This window comes from Cygnus olor, chromosome 1 (genome assembly GCF_009769625.2).
Source record: "Cygnus olor isolate bCygOlo1 chromosome 1, bCygOlo1.pri.v2, whole genome shotgun sequence".
NCBI lineage: Eukaryota > Metazoa > Chordata > Aves > Anseriformes > Anatidae > Cygnus > Cygnus olor.
Genome location: NC_049169.1, coordinates 197,652,027 through 197,668,583, shown reverse-complemented (window position 1 = coordinate 197,668,583; position 16,557 = coordinate 197,652,027).

The following is a 16,557-nucleotide window of genomic DNA, read 5'->3' as shown; positions in this document are numbered from 1 at the left end:
TTTTGGAGCACAAATCCCTTCGTGGGGCACAACCTCCCTTTTGGGACACAAACCCCTTTTAGGGCACAAATCCCTTTACACAGACCCCTTTTGAAGGACAAACCCCCTTTTGGGGCACAAACCCCATTTTGGGGCACAACCCCACATTTGGGGCACAACCCCCTTTTGTGGCATAAATCCCTTTTGGGGCAAAAAAACCCTTTTGGGGCAAAAAAACCCTTTTGGGGTACAACCCCCTTTTGGGACACAAAACCCTTTTGGGACACAACCCCCTTTTGAGGCACAACCCCGTTTTGGGGTGCTAACCTCTCTCGTACATCGTGGCATCGCTGAAGTTTCCCTTCTCGTACGCCCTTTAGGTTTGTGGCACGCGCACCTGGGCGTTAATGCGAGCAGCCCCACAGACGCCCATAGCCCCGCTCAATAAAAGTTTACGCATTAAATATCGGGCGCTCCGTAATGCCTATCTTGAAAGATTATGGTAAGGAGGATTTCACCGTGTTATGGGAACTGAACATTACAGCCCGCTGAAGTTTCTAAGAAGATTTACGATGTTGCACGCATTGTTTTCAAGATTTCTCCTGGCAAAATAGCTGCAGATTGCCTGCTCGGGAGCTGTGATCTGCTTTGTCTGCTTTTATCCATGGGAATACCTTCTGTTTTTGCAAAACGAAGCATTGTGTAATTCAGTCAACTGGCTGGGCTAAAAAGGGCACGATGAAATTAGCAATTTACATCTCTTAAGCTTAAGGAGATTAACTGAACCCAGCTCCGGCTGTCTTCGAGAACTCCCGAAAAGTTTCTCCGAGCAAACTTCTCCACCGAAAGCAAAACCAAACCCACAGCAGCATCCTCTGCCTCTGCCACCAGTTTCCGAAGGAATCTGTACCTGAAGCAGAGCTGCTTTCAGCAGGCAGGCAGGCAGGCAGACCGAGCCTAGTCAGCTCAGCGTGGAAAGCATCCAAACACCACGGTCACAGGCAATAACGCACGGCGCTTGGAATAGTAAATAAATGTGAGAGTATTCGTTTTTCCCAAGCAGTATAACAGAAATGGCATCCCGACGTGAGAAACCCCTGTTTACCCGAGCACAGGTACTCGCCGTGCTGTGTTTGCATCCCACATGCTGCAGCACGGCGCTGTTACAGCCCAGGAGACAAAGGGAAGCCAAACAGGTTAGTTTCCACCGTCTAATCTGAATGCAAAGCTAAAATGTAAGTAAACAACACGAAGGATGTAAATGGCTTTTTATTTAGTGCTGAACTCCATTACAATGTTATCTGAGCGAGAAGTTTTAAAGCAAATGGTAGAGGAGCAGAGTTACTGCCACAAGCAGCAGAGCTGACTCCTTAGCACACGTAAGATCACTTCATTTGCTGTCAACGTGCCAGCTTCAAAACTCAAACACATCGGTGAGGCTAGTAGCAGGCGAGTTTGAAGCACAAGGAAGAGAATGGGTTTGATTGAGTTAATATTTAACGTTGGGACATTGGCAAATATTCAGATTTCAATAACAGCATTAATTTCTTTTATTCCCACAGCGGCGAGTAGCCATGACTGGGCATATTCAGAAGCATGGCTGGGTCCCATTCCTCCGCGCTGAAATTACTCCCACCTTGAGTGACAACTTCGGAGCTTTAGCAAAGCCCGTTAAAAATGGGAACATTTTCCATTCGCCAAGTGTGCGAGTTAGGCTGACTTGTAAGGCGGCTTAAATTTGGAGAAATTGGATATCTAGTCTCTGTTCCGCCACAGACGTCTTGTGAAAGGAGGCGGGATGTATGTGCCCAGATCCCTGAAGTATTCAGTGGACTAACTCTCGCTTAAACCATAAACACTTAAATACCATTGTGGCTCTCAGTCTTGCCTTTCAGTGCTGTAGCGTCTGAGAGCTGTCAAGAGAAACATAAGCCTTGAAAGCCTTTCATTGTTTTTGGAAACAATACAGCGAATGGAAGTTGGCTTAAATCTTTTCCTGCACCCCCAAGAAATCTCTTGGATATCTTTTCTGAAGCTCATTTTTTCCTCTCTGTTTTCCCCAAATGTTTTAATGCCTAATGAAAATGAGAAACACACTTAGCAGAGCCAAATGCAGTGCGCATCCAGTACCAGACAATCGGTGCGCAGAGAAAATTTCAAAAATTTTACGATTCCCGAAGTCTTTGTCCAGGTGCAGTGTTTTGAAATGAATTGTTGGGATCCATGTGTAAAATGTGTAAAACGCCGTGTATGTGCCCAGCTTACACCATCTGCAAAGTCCTGCTGCCCGCAAAGACGTGTGCGTGTGTGCGGCCGATTTTAAACCCTCAGCTTGTTCCATTTCAAGCTAAACAAGTGCGTAAGTTCTGCAGAATAAAAGCCTTTCTTTGTACAGACTGACTTCTTGGTGAGCATGGCCACGTTCTTGAAAGTCCTCCTTGTGAATCTATTTCTCAAAAGAAGTATTACAAAAAGTATTCGGTGCTCCCTTCACAAGCGTCTGGCAGCTTTTAGGATCCGGCCGTACATCCCTTGCCATCCAAAACTGTGCGTTCCCTTCAGTTTTTGCCCAGATACTGAATGGAAAGGGAAAGCAGAATCCTGAAACGAAGAGGTAATTTAATTACAAGCAGCCTGGCATGTTGACCTGCCCAGAAATGTTAAGAAGGTGGTGAATTCTGTAAACACCACCAGTCCTTTATGCTGAGATCACCTAAAGAGGCTGCCAGTTATTGCCATGTATGGGAAAGGGGGGGATTTTTTTCCTGACGGTATGGAGCACGCTGGCTTCAGACCATCACAGAGACCATCACAGCCCTCCAGACGGATTGCTGACCTGCCGAGAGAGACCTGGTTTAAACAGACTTTTATCACCAACAACCGTAACTTTTGCAAAGTTTAGGAGACAAACAGTAATACAACACAAGGGAGGAACACACTTCCAGAGGAAGTAGGGATTTCTCCGCCTTCTGAAGGAATCGGATGCATTTTTGGTGTTTCTGAATGAGCACTTACACCGTGGTGTGATACTAGCTTTGAGCTCATGCTGCGGCTGCGGCTGCCGTATTTCTGCCTGGACCTTCCTAAGGAGAAAGTTGAGAGCTGTATGGTGCATCTCCGCTGCCTTCCGGCAAGAATCACACCCAGCTGCTGTCAGCTGAAAACCAAGCTGGTAAATCAGATGCTGATCGGCTGTGTCCTGGAAACGTCTGCCTGGCCACAGTGCTCATGCAGATGCTCCAGAAGTGCTCAGTAGGTCCACACGGTTCTTCCCTAAGACATGACCGTGCCATAAAAGTGTGCAGTGCTTTCATTGTCCATACCTTAATGCAAAAGCTTGATGCTTCTTGGTTGGATTGGCAAGATCAGTGCTGTAAAATTGAACTAGTTTCGCAGTGAATGTGTTTGCAATTCACAGACCTCCAGCAGCTTGGGGAGAGGGGAAAGGAGGGGGCAGCTGCCACGCAGTAGCTCCGAATGGATTGCTGCAGGACTAGAAGTCCCATACGAAATTAAAAGATCCTCAAATTGTGTTCAGAAAAAAAATAATCAGGAAAAAGAGGGCACGTGAGCACCTAACTATGGAGCCTCACCCACTCTCCCTATCTGACTGAAGCTATAAAGCGCGGTGCGAGCGTGAGACAGGTGATTGGCACATGTCACAAGCCTCACATTTCATGGGTCCATGAATCATTCAGGAAAGCCGTACGAAACACGGGTAGATAGGAAAATTGATGTAGTTTCTCAAAGGCCAGAAAAGGCAGCACGTTCCCAGCACGTCGAACAAGTGACAGCCCTGCATTCATTACCAGCAGGTTTAGGGCGCCCATTTAGCATTGCTTGCGCTTGATTTGTGTTACGTTGTTAGAGGAAGCAGATAAAGTTTGTGCCCCGACACTATGAAATGACTTCCCATCCTTAAAATTACGCATGCTAATTTGCAAAATGAGTGCTCGGGTAATTACCTGAGACAGTCAGATGTGACAGTCTGTGGAATTCTTCCTTGAGGGTGGGGGCGCACACCTTCTGACTCGCAGCATTTAAACCCTGTATAGATAAAGCACTCAACATTATGTTTATCATAAGAAGCAATCACGGCCTGGCCCAGGAGAGCTGAGCTCCCTGCCTTAATAGGCCTTTTTCATATCTAATTTCTTTGATGGTTACGTAACTCTAAAAAACATTAAATCACCACCCAAACAAGAAGTCCCTTCTCCTCTCTCTCTTTATGTTCTTCTGTGGTTTGCATGATAAATCGCTAAATATATTTCAGCATGTTGTTTACTTCACTTCAACCTTCTGAGACCACACTGGCCAGCGTTGTGAGACTGTAAATAGGGATCATCTGGAAAAAATAGATTTTGCATCAAGTAAGCTTTGGAAGTATTCAAGTTAACTTTAGAGGTATTTTGGCTCATACAATTTTTGGGAGTGATGCAGCAGGGAAATTAAAAAAAAAAAGGCTGAAAAGCGGGGTGAAGGTAGCTTCGCTAGTGGTCTTACCCCTCGATTCAGGAGAATTATAAATAATTCTGTGTAATGTATTCATGTTAGCATTGGGATAGTCCTGCTGAGCAGATTTAATGACCGCAGCAGGACTAGCTTTGGTGATAGAAGCACCTATCCCCTCTCCAGCCATGGCGATGCCGTGCAAGTTGTCGGAGCACGCACTGAACCCCGCAAGCAAATGCTGGCAAACAGCTAGTGATCCACCAGGATTTTGTTACTTCCCTGAAGATGCCACCTGACTGTTGACTTCAGACTCAAACATCTCTAGTCTTGAGTGCGTTGTTTTGTACCCCTGAATGTGGTCCGCAGTTGGGACATCTCGGAGCCGGAGGTGCTGTGGGTCTGGGCTCCCTCGGCCCCCAACTACATCGCCCGGTACTGGAGCATGCAGCTTAGCCCCAGGAAGAATTTAGGCTGGTGGCAACCACCTCGAGCCCTCCTTTTGCAGCCAGGCTACCGTGAAGCTGAGTTCAAAAGCCAAGGAGCCAAAAAGAGGGCACGCAAGAGGGAGCTGACCCGGATGCCTGCTGGTTGCGGGGTGAGCTGGAAATGGAGGTCTTGCTGCCTGTTTCCTTCCACTGCTTTGGCTCGGTTCTGTGCCTGGCCAGTGCAAACTGCACAAATGTCTTTGTCTAGCTGAGAAAAAATAAAATTTCTCAAGCAACAGAACTTGTCTGTTCCTCTTTTGCAAATGAAACACATGGTACGGCATGATGCCACGTTAAGGATAGAGCTGATCAGTGAAATTAGCTTCCTGTATTCACTGACAATGTTATGACTTTCATTATTTTCACAACAAATGCAAAACTCAGCAGCTTTTGGGATATGGCACATAATTTAGGTCCATTTCCCATTGAAGCCCCCGAGATATGAACATAAGCATGTTGGAAGATCAGGCTGAGTTATGACACAGTTTTATTCTTTGTTTCTGGACAAAGAAGAGCTGAAGTGCTGAAAGATTCGCATCTGTTACGAAGTTGGCTTATTTTGATTTTAAAATGTTTTTACCCTGTTTCATTATTTTTCTGAGGGTTACACCCTGACAAAGCAGGGTGTCAGTGGAAGCGGGGTCTTCTCAGAAGGTACCATGTTTAAAAGCAATTAGGTGTGTGAGCGAAGGCACTTAGCACATGGGATCTTCCCCAGCAAAACAGGCTCCGCATTGAAGGCTCGTTTGCATGGCGTTTCTCCTTTCATCGAACACCATCGCCGGGATGCCAAGAACATTCTTGGACAGAAGAAGTCCCAAATCCTGCAATTCAGCCGCAAACAAACACCGCTCCGGGGGAAGCGGCTGCGTGCCTCAGTCGTGCAAACCCGCGCACCTTGGCACCTCCGCCTCCCCTCCTGCGAGGCCGGGCAGTGCCTCCGGTCATGTACAAAAAGGCAGGAACCAGACCGGGCCCGGCCATCTGGTGCTGCAGAGCGAGAGGAAAGGAGCCACAGCTTCTGCTGCTTCCCTGGACCAGCACCAGCCAGCTCCTCTCCTCCCCTGTCTCCTCCAGCCTTGTCCGCTGCCCGGTGGAAACGGCTGACTCCTGCTTCCAGGTTTGCCTTTGAAGAGACTCTGCCCTATTTCAGCCCGGCTTTGCAGAAGGCACGAGCTCTGTTTGTGATGCCGTGAGAAGGGAAAGGGAGGGTGCAAGCAGCTCGCCTCGTTCTGCTGGCAAAGCCCTGGCAGCCACAGCTTCAGCAGCGGCGCATCAGGAAACGGTGGAACCTGGCTCCTGTTTGGGCGAATACATGCATAATAACTTTGCGTCTTGCTTTGCTAACTGCCGGCTACGCCTGATCTCACCGAACCTCAGGCACGCAGACCAGGATAATTCCCCTTGCTACAGAAGCATTTTTATTGATACAGATACAGGAAAATGCTGGACAGCGGGATCACAGAAACAGCTGGTTTGTAAGCAGATGATGCCCTTCGTGCAGCACAGGAGAACGATCTGAGATGGAAAACATTAAAGGATTGTATTTCCACAGCAAGGTCATGTTTTAAGAATTTTATTCGTCCTCATTTCTATTAAAATGTCCTTTTACAGGGAGAAATAACTTCTTTTAGTTATGTTATATTGCTCTTGAAACTTAACTTTCCTCTGGCGGGGCTCTATAAATCACTGGAAATCATGGATTTTCTTATAAATGGGTTACAGATCCACTTACATTTTTGTGTTATTTGGCTCCTTCAATTCAGAAACAGTATGGGTCAGATTCTTCCCTGGCAGAGCTCCATCCCCAGTATTCTTATTTGGAGAACGCTGGGCCGAAGCCCTGCTCTCTGTTTTGTCGAACGACACTGAGAGCCATGCCGCTGCAATCGCTGCAGTCACGTATCATTAACACCGCCGTACTGCCGGACAGAATGCAGCCCTCTGTTTAAATATCACTTTGATCGAGTGAAATAAGGAAAATATTGCTGAATGTAGTCTTAAGCACGTTACTTGTTCTGCGGGAAGATCTCTCGCTCTTGGCTTAGCTTATTTCAGGAAAAAGAGCGTACCTTTAGGTGAAATAAGACTCAACAGGAGTCAGTGAGACCCAACGTACTGCGGTATTAATAAACATATATTTGTGCTGAAGCATGCTAAGCCATAAGGGCTGGATATAAATATCAATGTCTATTGAATTTCTGGAAGAGATGGCTGGCGGTAAGCACGCTCGATGCCGTTCAGCAATATGCAACCCCTCTTTACACAGAGGCTATTCATAGGCACGTTCCTGCTGGTGGGCAGGGAATTTGCCTCTTCCCAGCCAGTTTATGAAAAGCAAATTTCCCCCCCGTAGTTCCCCGGCAGGGGATTTAGATTCCCTTCAAGTTAAGCAGCCGCGATGTGCTACTGTGCAAGCGGTGGGTCAGACAAAAGTGCAGGAGATGGAGCTCCCCGCAGCCTGCCATGGGACAAGGGCAGTGCTTCGTAAAGGCAGAGGTTGTCCTGGCACCTTGAGCGAGGGGCAGCGATGTCTCCCCGCGACAAAACACGCCCTGCACCCATTCGATCAGCAAATGTGTCACGGGCGGCGGGGGCAAGTCATCCTGCAACAGAAGGATGTGGTTTGTAAGCGGTGCCTGCAGTATGACTAAGCGAGGGGAGGCAGAAGAAAGTGACTGGGAGCTGTTTGTCCGTGCGGTGGGTGGCTCGCGAGCCTGCCAGGTCATTTCCTCGGTTGTGTTCTGAGCCACCGGGGGCAGCTGCTGGCAAAGCGTCACCAACCTGCTTGGCTGCGGGTGGGAGAGAGGGGTGTCAGGCACGTCTTGGGGTTGGCAGAGCCACAGCTATCTGCCCCAAAGCAGGGCTGCAGCCCTAATTTGTAGTTCTCTCAGACTGGGTCCTCCCGTCCCACCCCTGGACTTGTTTTGGAGGTCTTCAAGCTCTATGTGGTTGTAACGGGCAAGGTGAGGCACTGGAGAATTAGACCCCTTCTGCCTCCTGCTCCCCCCTTTCAGGGCTTTTTAGACTTGGGCTTCCTGAAGTACGTGAGATCCATTCACGAAAGGTGCCGAGGAGTGAAAATAAAAGTCAGAAAGTTGAGTTATCTCGGGAGTTATCAAGAACAGTGTCTACCGCTCGATAAGCTGCAGAGAAAGTAAAACCGGAAAATGCTCAAATTGAGGACAAAGCTGATGTGACTGCTGAGCTCCTGATAATGGCATCACTGGGAAGGGCTCAGCACAGCGTATCTGAAGTCATCTGAGCGACTGACGGAAAAACATTTGATTCTTCTCACCACGAAAGGCAGTGCAATAGTCCTAGCGTGATCTCATTTTCTTCTGCTATCAACGCTTCCCTGCGGTTCGAGCTGGAGTGATTAGCCAAGGCAGGATGTCCTAGGAGAGGTAAAAGGCCTGGTGGGACATTGGTCATCTAATTAGCTGCCACTCTCATTAGTGCGGGGGAAAAGCTGTGTCAGATTTTCCCTCTCCCTCAGTGGTTGCATCCATCCTTGAAAGCAGTTGCTGCTATCAAAAGAGGAGAATACTTCTTGGGACAACGAAAACCAAAGGCAACGTGCACCTAGCAGTGTCCTGAGCAGCACCGAGAGACTTGTGTGCACTTGTATAAATATGCGTTGGAGGTGAGAAATCCCCAAATGGTTATATTTAATTTTTCTTTGCATTTCTCGTAATGCCTTTTGCCCATGGAGATCCTGGAGTCTGGAGTGGTGAGACTCTTCCCTTAGATTAAGGAGGAAAATTGGAAAACCAGCCGACCCTGCAGAGGCGAGGACGGGCTGGCTGCAGTCGAAACCGCGCTGCACAGCGAGTCAGATCACAGCAGTGAATCCGAATGACAGAGCCAGACATCTTAAACAAACCCAGAGCTGCTTCCAGGTCTCCCGTGGCTCAGCGGTGTGGCCCCGGCTCCGGTCACCCCTCGGCAAGCAGGAGGCCTGCCGGTGAGGGCGGAGGTTGGGCAAGTGCAAGGGTTTAGGCTTCTGGCTGGTGAATATGGGGCCATCGAGCCGCAGATGAGAAAGAGCAATACCGAAACTGGGTCCGGGACAATCGCTACCAGGAAGGTGAAACCAGCAGCGAGGGCATCAGCCCTGAAACGAAGCAGCGAGTCAGGGAGGCACGTCGGCTTCAGGCACCCGGGAACAAAAGGCCGTTTCATGAGGACGATGCCCTGGGAGCTGAGCTGCTGGGGGGAGGAGGGCAGAAATCAAAAACGAAGGTGGATGGATATCAGTGGACAGGGCGACTCCGAAGGCTGCCAGTCCTCCCAGCCCAGATGAATGGTTTCTTTCTATTTACGTAGATCCCTTTGCAGAAAAACACCATGAGCGTGACCTAAGCGGAGTCACAGACCTTTTGGCGCCTGGGCCCGTTCCCTCCTCCCACTCTGACAAGCAGGGCCAGAGCCCAGTGGCGAAAGTCATCCCGATGGCCCTGCCCGAGGCACCCCACACTGTGCCCTGCCGTGGCACCCCATAACATGCCCCCCAAGGCTGCTCCCTGCCCTGCTTTGCCTTTGCTTTCTCCCTGTGGCTTGCAGGGAGGACACGTGGGGGACATGTCCCCGCTGCCCACCCGTGCCACCGAGCTCATCCCTGCCCTGTGCCATCACCCACATGCCTCTGCCCGTTTGCAGCACGGCCCCATCCAGCAATTCCCCTTCAAAGGCCGCTGCCCTTGTTGAAACCACACTCATTATTTTGCTTCTTTGTGTGGGATGAAGGGGCTACACCCCCATCCCCACTTCAAGAAGCGGGATTCGGGCGAGCCATAAAACCATAAATTTTGGACAAGGCCTCCTGCTGTTGCCCATCTTGGCGGGGCCACAAGGACATGGCCCATGCAGGTGACACAAGGTGAGGCACAGACCCCTTGTCCCCCACGTCCCCCGTCCCGCACCCCCCGCGTCCCCGCTTTTCTACCCGGCAACAGGCTGACGTCACGGCGCGGCACAGCCAATGGGGCGGCGTGGGGCGGCGCGGGGCCGAGCGCCGTGGGCAGCCCACGCGGGACCGAAAAGCCACTTGGCAGCAGAGATGCTCTTTGGCTAAGGGTGTTGCACGGGACATCCTGGCAGTGTTGCAAAATGGTCGTTTACAAGGGTTATTTATGGAGATTTGGGCTATTAACACAGCCACTGCGATAAGAAGTCCTTATTTCTGCTGTTGTGAATGAAGCAGGTCCTCGGATGGCAAGCTTATTTGAAACGTACAGAAAGGAGCAGGGTGATCGAGTGGCTGCTTTTCATGAGCATGTGCAACAGGCAGCACTTGGCTGTGGGCCACGCTGGTGGGCACCTGGTCACCTCTGCTGCGGCTTTGGAAGTGCAGAGGATGGTGAGGGACACCAGCGGGCTCCCAAAGTATTGAGTGGTTGCTGCGATTCCACTGCTCCCCTCCTACGTTTGTCTATCACAGAAGAATAATATAGGCAAAAAAGAAAAGCAACTTTAAAATTGAATTTTAAAAGTTCAGGCTTTTTTTTTTTTTTTTTTTCCAAAAGCCAACCTCCTCTGTGGCACATACCCTCCTTTTGCCATGTCTTTCAAAATGCCTCTGCCCCCTTGCTGTTCCTTGAGCCCAATTTCTCGGCTTATTTTGGTGTGAGGAGCACAGGGGGTGAGCAATGAGGGAAGAGGCGTGTTCTTCCCTGTAGTTCGGTGCGTGTTGGCGCAGCGTCACCAGCAGCTCTTGGGCAGGGCTGGGAATTCCTGCACTCATCCTTTGAAATCCTGAGAGGTCAGGGGCATAGCTCAGGTACGTGGGTTATGTAGGATGAGTCTAAACTCTCGAGTATGTCAGTATTCAGAGTTTACTGGGCCTGAGCTGTACATTCCCCCACTAGCCTAGGCATCAGTATCCATGCTAATACTATGGAGTTGTCCTGTGCCCTCCCTGGTGCTGCAGTCAGCATGGTCTGGGGACATCCCTTGGTTCCTATGTTGTTCCACTGCCAAGTCCTGATCCCCAGTAGCATACAGCACGTAAGGAATCACCAAGTCTCCCCAGGGCTCTGGGCAGTTCAGTCCCTAATACTCAATAAACACAGGCACTTGAGGCCGCCATTGATAGCCTCTCCCCAGCCCTGGGCCTAGGGCAAGAAGATAACCCAAGTCTTGTTTGGTGTCCAGGTCTTGGTGCTGGTGAAGTCTTGATGTAAGCTGGAGAAAGCAGGAGACACACTGCAGTGGGGACTACTTTGGTAGGCATTTAATGCCCTGTGCCTCAGTGGCCCTGCTTCAGAAAGGAGGTTGTGCAGGTTGGTAATGTGGAGATGATCGGTCTGGGTTTTAGCAGACAGAAACAGAACAGGAAGGGTAGCAATGAGTCCCAGACCTCTGTCCTTTCAGCTCTGAAGGGAGCTGAAATCCTCCATCAGCATGATGTTTGCCCCCCACAGCTGGCCTGCCTGCCCCAGCCCTGGAGGAGGCAGCTCCTGTGGAGCACACCCCTCCCAGACTGGAGACCCTCCTGTCCGTCCTCCCATTTCCAGCTCTGAGCACTAATTCCCGTCCCTTTTGTGATCCCGGAACAGCCCTTTGTCAACCGGAGTGATTATTTATACAGACAAATGAAGTTAGGAAAGAGCTTGATATCTTTTAAATTACATCTGCTGAAATCTGCCCACAAGGGACACGTTGGAGAGAAAGCCCCAGAGAACCTTTGGCTCTCAGCACAGAGCTCTTCCACCACAGCTACCCCTTGAGCCGTAACTCAGGGCCCTCATAACTTCATGAGGAGAAGCCCCTGCCCTCCTACACCTCGTCACCCTTCGTCCAGCTTGCCCCATGTCTGTGACACAGCTGGTGCTCCAGCTACCGCAGCCTGCAGTGACTGATGGGCCGAGGTCCATGTAAGGCCCAGGATTTGCTTCTCTTTGTGTTTTGATTCTTGTTTGTACGTTTGTTTTTCCTTACATTTGCAGAGTATCTAGCATTCTTCTCAGGTCAGCAAAAAAACTTTCAGGTGACCTTTGCTTGGTCTGATTCAAGACCTAGATGTGGGACTAATTTTTGAGGCAGCTCCAGCAGTGTCCAGTAAATCATTTAGTTCCTGCAGGCTGATCATCCTCAGCTCAGATATACGCCAGTAGGCCAGAAGAGAGAGAGGAAAACAAACAAACAACCCCCCCACACACACATACACACACCAAAGTGAATATAACAGAAGTGAGAGCAATGTGGAAAAATAAAGGTTCTAATTTAGTTTCAAACATTGTTGGTATTTTGGAGACAACCTGAAGATGACCAGGTTGTACTCTTGCAGTATGTGAGATCCTATTAAACTCTGTTCATATTTTATTAATGCCAAAGAGCCTCAAATGAAAATGGAGGCTTATTTTTTTTATGTGGTTTTCAGACCTTGAGGTTTCTCTGTGCTGTTTCCTTGTCGTGTGTTTCTAGGGTGGCATGCTGTAACCCAAGGTGCCCATGCCACCAGGTGGATGTTCCTGCTCTCCCTTGGTGCCAGTGTGGGCATGTGGCTGCACCAATGGTGACCTGACCCAGCCGAAGACAGAGCCCTGTCCCAGCTGTCTGCCTAGTCAGAAAAGCAGCACTTACCACGTCTATCTCGGCTAATTTGAGTGAAATTCATGTGTATTGTACCTTATCCCTTTGTTTTGCTCCAACCTGCACAAATTCCTGTGAAGTCTGAGGCATGGCTGAGACCTGACTTTCCGAAGTGACGAGTACCAGCAAGTTCAGCTGCTGCTTGGTGGATTTGGGAGTGCTGGATGTCTGGGAAATTGTAGGCAGAGAAGTAGGAGTCATGTCACCTAGCTTTGATCATCCAAAAGCCAGGTGCCACATTTCGGCTGCTCGCGTTCTCTGGCCACCCCCCGAGCCAGGGGCCCTCCCTCAGCAGATGTTTTGTCTCATCTGTTTGAGACACTGTGGACGGGGAGAGGCACTGCTTCTCCCCGCTGGCTTGAGAGGGCTCGTGACTGAGGACTTCCAGCAGTGCTTGCCTCTGTCCCCAGTTAGGGAGGGACATTGTGTGGCTCTCAGGACAGGTGCTCCGCTTTTCGGCCGGGCCACGCCAGGGAAGGGAGAACAACACTGTGGGGCTGTGCCGGCCACAGTGGGGTTGCAGACCTGGGAAACTGAGCTGGCTTTGTGCTGACGTGAAAACAAAATCTGCTCTGTTGTTCACTGCGAGGGATCGCATGGGCTGTTCTCTGCCTGCCTTCACGGAGCAGATGCAAGGCCTCCATTTTCTGCTCACCTTACAGGAGGGCTGAAGATAAACATCTGCAGTTTCCTGGGCTGAGAGTGCTAAAAGCAAATGCCACCCCTGCTCAGCTTTTCAGATGGTTGACTAAGCACTTTAAAGGTCCAAGTTATATTTGGAAATGAAAAGATCTTTGTCCCAAACAGAATATAGCTTGTGCGCTGCTGAGACCGACAGTCACTAAAAGCAAGCACATCTGCTGATGCAACTTAATTGCTGTTTTGATTGCCCAGCCATGACGGGGCATAAAAATATTGTCTGCCTACAAAAAAAGAATGAAACCTCACTTGGCCATTTTGTGCCCAAATACCTTGGCATCCAGCCCTGCAGAGCTAGAGTTGGGCAATCTGAATTCAAAAATTCCCCAGTGGAACCAGCTCCGAACAATACAAAGCTGTGCCTGTCTGCCTGGGTGGACTATTTTCATGGCTCTGAATAAAAACCATGTCTGGAGCACTGCACGTTTCTGCAGGGGCTGTGCACGCAGGCAGGCACGCTGCCCTGTGCCTGGGAGTTTTCTGATGGAAGCAGGCAGAGGATGGGTCCCTGCTGAAGGCCAGGCTCTGGAGACTCGCAGGCTTTCTGCTTGCCTGTGGACAAGTCCCGGATCCTTGCAAAATGCTGCTAGGAACATTTCTGAAGAAACACGACAGGGCTGAAGCTAATCTCTAATTAGGAGAGACCACATCTGCTTACTGAGGAGCTTTTGGGCCCGTCTTGCTCCAGCACTGCCCACTGTGGGAAATGAGAGAGCGACCTTCTCAGCCGCGGGTGTCAATCAGAAGGACATATCTTTCACTTGATTCTGATCAAAACCAGGCATTGCACCTGACTGTTGTCTACCAGCATGAGTTTTTACCAAGTTATACCGGTATGACCACAGCTATTGTCTTGCTGTCCTCCCTGCTCCCTGCCTGTGCAACCTGGCCATTGCTCAGCCCCAGGTGCCATGCGACAGCCCCAGCCAGCCAGATTGGGATGGAGTGGGGACCCCACCACGACCAGCACAGCACAGTAGGATCCTGCTCCAGTGCAAGCTTTGTGGGCCAAATCCTGCCTCCTGCCTTCCAGCTTACCCAAATTTGCCTGGCTGTAAGAAGTAAATACTTGGGTAGGAGTAAGCTGTGGAGGGAAAGATAAAAGATTGATCTTTCCCTCCCATTAAAAGGGTTATTGATTGAGCTACCCATTTAATTGCAGCCTGTCTCCAGCCTGCTCCTCCACTGCTTTTGCATTTTTCTTCTCCCATAGTGGATCCTTTCAAGTCTTTCTTTAAAGAGGGAACCAAGTGCTTTCAGGCAGCTGTCAGCCCAGCCCTGTAGCAGTGAAGGGCTCCTGGATGCTCCCTGGCCACGCTTGGTGCTGCATCTTGCAAAATCCCCGAGATCCACCCCTCCCTCAACACAAAAACCCCAGACCAGCTTAAAAAATACCAGACTTTTGTTGTTGTTTCGTATTTGGGGTTTCTTAAGTTCCCCATGACGACCAGCAGGTTTCACATACTCAGTGAGTACGTGCACTGGCGCCAGCTCTTGCATGGCTCTGACAGCAGCATCCCATTGAAAACACTCGGGCTTTGCAGCCACCTGATCACCAGCTGAGAAGTGCATGGGAAAGGCAGGCTGCTCCTTCTCACAACCTGTTAGGCAGACCTGGGCACTGCAAAGGTGGAGTCTAAAATCAGTTCTGAATTGCAGATTTTTCCTAAACTATGGGAATGTGTAATCCTGTAGTCAAAATTGTTGATGCTGCTTCCACCGTGTCTCCAGGCTGCCATAACCACACTCTGCTCACCTGCATGGGTTCTCTTTGGCTTGTCCTCATCAGTGCCCTGGTCCCACGTAGAGGCTGGCTGAGGCTGACCTGTGCCCCCCAGCCCAGAGGAAGCAGGGACCTGCCTTTGACCATTGTAGGTCTGATAAAAGAAAAGAGAACTTTGTTTTACTGAGTAGCCTTTCCTGATGGCCACGAGGAATGAGAGGGATTGACAGAATTAACAGCTTGTGGTGCCCCACCAAGAGCCCTTTGGGAGGCTGTGTGGGGAGTGGAACCCTTTGGGGAGATCTCCCAGAGAACAAGAGCAGAGCTGCTGAGGAGAAGATCATGGAATCATAGAATATCTTGAGTTGGAAGGGACCCATGAGGATCGTCAGGTGCAACTCGTGACTCCACACAGAGCAACCTGAGTTAAACCATATATCTAAGAGCATTGCCCAAACGCTTCTTGAACACCAAGTGGCTTGGTACTGTGACCACATCCCTGGGGAGCCTGTTCCAGTGCCCGAGCACCCTCTCGATGGAGAACTTTTTATTAATATCCAATCTGAACTTCCCCTGAAGCAGCTTTAAGCCATTCCCCCATGTCCTATCTATCACTGGTCATCAGAGAGAAGAGATGGGAGAGGTCACACCCATTCCCAGTTCAAGTGACACCTCCCCATTAGCAGAAGTTAATCAGTAGTTTGAGCAGATGGATCTATGCTTAATTCCATGCTCAGCTCCAGAGCTGAGACCTAAATAATTATAACTATTATTGTTATTGTTAATAATATAATAAAATCAAAAATATTTACTCCAAAAGAAAGCAAAACTTAGAAATGGCAAAGTTTCAAAAGTCATCTGTGAAAACTTTAAGGCAGGATTTTGTGCCAACCATTTGCAAGCATCCCCAATATTCCCAGTGCCATAGGGAGGATGGGTACCTCAGCATTGCAGCCCAGGGATCGTTCACCTTTGCTGGGTTCTTTCATTGCAGTAGCTGGAAGCCCTGGGAATTTGCTGGACCGATGAGCCGCATGCCTGGGATTCAGCAGGGCAAACTGCCAGGGGTAGTGTGCGTGAGCCGACAAGAAACAAGGAGACCCACCTGGCAAGTGGGGGCTGCACTGGAAACCTGCCTGGTTTCTGTCAGAGCATTGTCAAAATCATCCCATTCCCAGTGTTTTCTTTGTGTCAGATCAGCATTTTCAGGGAAGAAAAAAGAAAAAAAAAACAAACCTCATTTGGAAAGCTTGCAGCCAGCATTCAGCCCGATAGCAGTACGCTCCTGGCAATAGCAAGTCTCTAAAAGGAGGTTTTAAAGCCAGCTCTGCATTTTAGACAGGACTGTAGTGAGACTGAGGAAGGTGAAGCAGATCAAAGGCGTTTTGTTCCACAATCTGATCCCAAAACAAAATGCTATAGATGATAGTCACTAGGATTCAGCAATGACCTTTTAAGCCAAAGGCACCTTATTGATGCCCTCAAAGCAAAATCAGTCCACCTTCCTCAAATGCAATGCTAACTCGGGGACCTGGTACTTCTGCACCAGCCATTACCCACCACAGTGGATGAAGATGCAAAATGTAAGCCTGCTCAGTGAGGTTCTTCCAAAATCTACAGCAT